Source organism: Sceloporus undulatus, chromosome 1 (assembly GCF_019175285.1).
Source record: "Sceloporus undulatus isolate JIND9_A2432 ecotype Alabama chromosome 1, SceUnd_v1.1, whole genome shotgun sequence".
In the NCBI taxonomy this organism is placed as follows: Eukaryota; Metazoa; Chordata; class Lepidosauria; order Squamata; family Phrynosomatidae; genus Sceloporus; species Sceloporus undulatus.
In genome coordinates this window covers 295,982,984-295,989,604 of record NC_056522.1, presented here as the reverse complement: position 1 = coordinate 295,989,604, position 6,621 = coordinate 295,982,984, and positions in this window count along the sequence as shown.

Genomic DNA, 6,621 nt, shown 5'->3' with positions numbered 1-6,621 from the left:
TTAACCCTGCCTCCTGCCCTATGCCCTACCCTACATGCCTTTCATTTTATTTTTATTTTTTTTTAAAATGTAATTCCAGAGTTATGTGATTTTAAGTATAAGACTGGCAAAAAAAGCTCTGCCTTGCTATAAACTGTTGCAAATAACAATAAGGGGAAATGTACTATATAGAACTGCAGCACTGTTTTCCTGGTCAGCGTCCACCCTTTCATGTGGTTTCCCTTTTCTGTTAATAAAAAATAACTAAGTTTGGCAAGCACAGACGCACAGATGTGCATGTAGCTGGCTGCTATTTGCACAATGTTTGGGAGTGGAAACTTACAGTGGGAGTTACTTTCACATAAACAGGTGTCAAGTGACCATGAAAGAAATTAAAATCTAGGGTGTGAGATGTTATTTATTTATTTATTTATTTATTTAATTTCTCTGTCACCTTTCTCCCAGAGAGGGACCCAAGGTGGGTCACAGATAAAATTGTTTAAAAACTTTATAATAAAAAATGAAAGCCTCCTCTTGTTACGCTGAAGATCATTCCTCCCAATGAAAGGGTATCATACTGAAGATGGATCGAGTTTGCTTTCTGCAGCTCCAGGGAATAGTACCCAGAGTAATGGATTCAAACTGCAGGAAAAGAGGTTCCATCTTAACATTAGGAAGAACTTCCTGACACGAAGGGCTGCTTGACAGTGGAACAGATTCCCTCAGAGTGTGGTGGAGTCTCCTTGTTTGGAGGTTTTTAAACAAAGGCTGGATGGCCATCTGCTGGAGGTACTTTAATAGTGTATTCCTGCATGCCAGGGGTTGAGTGGAACTCTATGATTCTATTATTCCTCTTCTCTGTCTAACCATTCATTAACAGGAGCAGATGGGAAGAAAGAGAGAACAAGATCCTGGTCCCCTGATTCCAGACATAGAGGGGCTGGATGTCTGAAGTAGAAGCAAGAGTATTGGTAGTCTTGGAAGGTGATTTATGGGGGTTGAGTGGAACTGAGAAATAACAGTTTGGCTTAGGAATTTCAGAGAAGAATGTCAGCATGATTAGAAGGAAGCTTCTTCCCTCAGTTCATTAGAAAGGACAGAGACTGCACCTACATTGCAGAATTAACGCAGTTTGACACAATGTGAACTACCATGGTTCAATGCTATGTAATTCTGGAATTTATGAGATACTGTATTTTGTCTGCTCTATCAGAGAGCTCTGGGTTCACAGCTAACTACAGATTCCATAGGATGAAACCATGGCAAAGTGGTGTCGAACTGCAATAATTCTGCAGTGGCAGCAGCCAGAGATTTGAGAGAGAGAGAGAATGTGATGTGATGTACATGCTGTGGTGCTTGGAGATGGCTACTAGAGGAAGGAAGGAAATGACCATTGGCTAAAGACCACTGCTTTGTTAAGGATGGCCACACATGACTGGTAGACACTTAAGTGGGACCGCTTTAAGTACAGTAGGAAGTGAAACTGGCAAAGCTGGTTGTACTGTGCTGAAGCTGGGTTATTAGCAAGGAGACGTGGATCAAATAATCATCCGACATGAAAAACAGCAGACATTAGAGACCCAGTCCTCTCCAGCACTCACAGTCCCTTCCTCCAGACCTTTATCTAGGTCGGATGATTATTTGATCCATGTCTTCTTCCTTCATGGTACCACCCCTTAAAATTAAATTGCTTCTAAGTGTTTCAGAGCTGTCAGAGAAGACAAGTGCAGAGGCGAAGAAGGAAAATCCCTTGGGGATGGGTGGAGAGCCTGACCCTCAACATTGAGAGAAGGAGAAAGTGTCCCAATAATGAAGTTTCTGAAGTGGCATCAAGGGGAAGTTTCAAGCTGTGGGCATTCAAATGACTCCTGGTGGAGATATCAGGAACTTAGTGGCTGCTCCTCACAATGTGCACATGCTGTATCAGTACCTACGGCATTTTGGTAGAGATTTTAGATGTCCCTGTTGTTTCCACCATGGGAGCAACCTGGGCAGGAGGAGTAGGAAGGAGAAATGGGTGCAGAAGAGGAAAATTTTAAAAAGGAGGAAACAGAAAGATATGTTTAATGTTTAAAAGATGAGAGAAAAATTAATATAGAAAAAGTAAGGATAGAGGCTACATGTTAGAGAAGAGTAGGAGAGAAATGTCCTGGGTGAAGGCAAGAAAGGAAGTTGGGGTAGAGGAGGTTCTCCTTCTGCCAAATGACCCTTGTCTTGTTTGGGCAGCAAAAAGAGATACCGTAACCTAATCAAGAATGTCTCCATTGCCCATAGAGAGAATAACAACATTGCATTGCCTAACTTTTATCAAGGAAGATGAGTTTGCAACATTACTTACATCTATCTCATATAATACTGTTATGAACAATTTGACATTCCTGCCTAATTATCTTACCACAGCTTAATCAAATTTGAAAATAATAACATTTTCTGTCTCCTGCTGAATAACTCATCTTTGTAATAATACCCACAGTGAGTATGACATTACAATATTTAACAATCCCCAATGTTGTAGTTTGATTAGTAACACTAGCTTTCTCATATTGCTTGTAAATCTTTTACGTTATATTTTATGATTGTAATATAAACATTCATTTTGAAAAATCTGAAATATAGCCCAAATAAGAAATGCAACTCTTTTATACTCTAATATGAACATAGAGGTGGCTCTTGGATGATATTGGAGTCTCCAAGGGGAAAATGCTAACAGAGAACTCACCTTTAAAAATTAATGAAGCATCTACATAAACAGTAGCATATGATGTATATTCAAATATGTACAAATGGCCAAATCAGCCTCTTGCGTTTTAACGGTTTGGCAAGCAGTTTACTTTTTGCAACAGCTGGACAAAATAATCATACTACAATAATGATGTCCTCCTCCCAAGGGTGTTTGTATCTGAAATAAGCAGGTCAAGGGTAGTAGATGGGTGACTGTTTCTTTTATCAGAAACCATATGGGTATGATATGATTCCTTGTCATTCAGTGTGTGTGCGTGCGCGCACATGCACGTGCACCTACAAGTCACTTATTAAGTCACTTATCTCAGGTATTTCTTTTCAACTATGTACTTGAATTTAAAGAGTTAGCCAAAACTTGAAAGTAGGCTTCTGTAGACATTTCTCTAGCTTCTGTGTGCTGGAAACATAAGTGTGATAGAACCATTGGGATATCAAGAGACTCAGCAGAAAGATTGTTAACTGTCTATGAAAGCTGAAGAGTGGCATGAGTGCTCTCTTGATGTCTGCTTTGGTATATAAAGGAAAAGCTGTATTATGGAAGTGGTGGGTATTAAAAAGATGAGTGCAATCTATCATTAAGAATGATTCACACTTTCAGCAGGCATGTCTTTGTTCATTATCTTGGCAAGTAAACCAACAACAAAGGGAAATGTTTTTACAAACCATCCCTAAAGAGCCTACTACACACACAGACACACATACATACTGAACAAGAGATTGTCTAAGGAATGTGATTCAAAGTAACACTGAATATATTATATCAAATATAAATCAAATGAACAACCCCACACTGAGACGTATTCACATTCTGACAACAAAAATTGCAGAAGAGAAAAGACCAATAGATGTGAGGGAAGAAAACTGAAGCTATTTAAATGCAAATAGGAGAAAGGGCAATAGAGAAACTATACACTGAATAAAATAAAATGTTAATAGTTAACAACAATACCTAGGCTACATCTGCACCACAGAAATAATCCAGTCTGACACCACTTTAACTGCCATGGCTCCATTCTATGGAATTTTGGGAATTGTAGTTTGTGTGGTGCCAGAGCTCTCTGACAGAGAAGGCTAAATGTTTCACAAAACTACAATTCCCAGAGTTCCATAGCATTGCGCCATGACAGTTAAAGTGGTGTTAAACTTGATTATTTCTGCAGTGTGAATGCAGCCCTAGCTAACGTTAGAACATAAATGATACAAATTACCACCAAGGTTAACTCAATGAGTATTTTACAAGATTCACTGTGGTAAGAACATTTACTTATGGCTAGTCTATACACAAATTTCTGTCACCTGTTGCATTGAAATTAGAAGTCAGTCCCAAAATTGACTAGTTCCAATCAAGAACTTTATGAACCTCAGAAGAACCTTGGTTGTCATCCAGTCTTATAGATGCTCAAAACAATCCTATACATACTAGCAGTAAGTTGCAATGAATTCAAAGGGATTGGTCCCAGACTAGAAGATTGGAAACTGAACAGTGACGATTTTATTACAGTGAAGGCAAATCTTGCCTCTAGAATGCTCTCCTCTTTGTTTGTGCAATACAATATGCCAAATTAAAAAGTGTAACATTGTTGCTTTGTGCCTTTGACTTTGACCTATGATAACCCTATCATAATGTTTTATTTGTAAGATTTATTCACAGGAGATTTGCCACTGCCTTCCTTTAAAGCTGGGAGTGTGACTTGCCAGGAGACCCTGGTCTCCCAGAGTCCTAGTCCAACAGACTTCTATATCACACTGGCTCTCTAACACTATGTACACTATTATTAGTGTATTTAACGTCAATGTAGTTTCCATTTGAAAAATCAATTGGATGCCTAATACAGATGTTTATGTTACCATTTGGACAATTTCAACCTGCCAGCATATGATTAGAAACACAGGAACATCTTTTGAGCAATGTGACCAATAGCCCGAAAGGGTGATTTGGTTATTCAGGCAATGCATTGGAAATACCCCTGGGGCCAATTAGGTACGCTGGTTGCCTCTCAGGCAAAGGATTTGTAGGGGCCAGATCTGGGAAGGATAGTTTCATGGGCATTGTTCATTGCTGACCTTGACACACATCACTCCCTTCTGTAAGCTTTTGTTTCTACCCCCTGTCACTGTGGACAGATGGTGGCCACTGGTTAGCAGAGCTGGAAAAGCATTTTACCCATTATCATGATGATTCTTGGTACAAGCGGTTTTGACTTTCTCCATATTGATTTATGCACATAAATAATATTGTACCTTTACTGGAATGCTAGATTGGGATTGACACTGTTTGGAGGGAGCTGGGGCTATTACTGGGTCAAATAAATTATCCCTATAAGGATCATGAGAAGTGGCCTGGCTCAGGGGATGGTCATGCCTATACATATATTTGTTGCCTCTATAATTAGCTGAGTTGATCTTTGAAAATCCTAAATCCACAAAAAAGTTATATCTTTATTGGCCAGCCAAAATGTACAAAATACATCATGAAAGCGTTCAAGCTCCACTGGCTTTTTATCAGATCAAAGAAGTTAAAATACCATATAGGAGGAAGAAAATTGAGGGAGTTGGAGTTAGAGGCCTACATTTGGAATAGATGTTGTTTCTGCTATAGTTCAGTTGGAGGGATTGTGATGAAAATGATAAAAATGAAAACTCTCATTCTTAGTTTATAAATTCCCTATTCTCCAGATTGACTCATGAGCTCTGAAATCTCCATCATTTGGAAGCAGGAGACTTGTGTGTTTAGCATATAGATAAGGAGGGAAACTTTCTGCTTGATTTAAAAGTGTTAATGAAGATACAGTATTCCTTATTTAAGTGAGAGATCCTTGTAAACATCCAAAGTTCCTGTTGACTGACTTTCACATACTATAGGTTTTGATAAACAGATAAAAACAAACACAGCCATCTCGGAGCAGTGACATCACCTGGTGTACTAACTCATGGTGTAAGCCCTCCTCACTGAACTCCTTCCATACCACAACATGAAGAATCTTTAGTAATGTGCATTGTACTAATCTTATTTATGAACCATAATTCCCAATGCAATGATAATAGTTGTGACATAACCAACTAGCAAAATTAAAACTATACCTTTATCTATACCTATACAATACGATATGCACAACCTAAATGTATTTACAGTCGGCCCTCTGTATCCACGGATTCTTTATCGACGGATTTGAGCATCCATGGCTTGAAAATATATTTTTAAAAAGTATAAACTCCAAATAGCCAACCTTGATTTTGCCATTTTATATAAGAGACATCATTTTACTATGCAATTGTATTTAATGGTACTTGAGCATCCACCGATTTTGGTATCCATGGAGGGGTGGGGGGGATCCTGGAACTAAGCCTCAGTAGGTAACAAGGGCCCACTGTACATGTACATGGTTTCATATAATTAAAATTAAAATTTGGTAACATGTGGTGTTTTTAAAGAAAAATTTAAAAGATTTTAAATTTTATTTAAAAACAAAAAACAAAAAACTGGGATCTGTCCTTTCTCCTCCCACAGAACCGCACCCCACTAATCTCTTCAGCATTTTAAAGGGATGCAGGTGAACACCACCACCTATTTCTGCCAAAAAGGTAGATGTGTAGGAATCAATGGTGTCAACCCCCCTTTATGGAGTCACTTGGTATAGCCAGCACCCCCAAGTGATGCCCCTGTCTCTGGGACAGCCCAGTGGTGCTGATGTATGGTAGGTAAAGATGATGTGTTTTGATATAAGATGTTAATATAAGATGTTTGATATAAGATTATTGTATAATAATAATAATAATAATAATAATAATAATAATAATAATAATAGTAATAATAATAATGTTAATAACCAGGAGTAATGATGGTGAAATGGACAATAATAATAATAATAATAATAATAATAATAATAATAATAATAATAA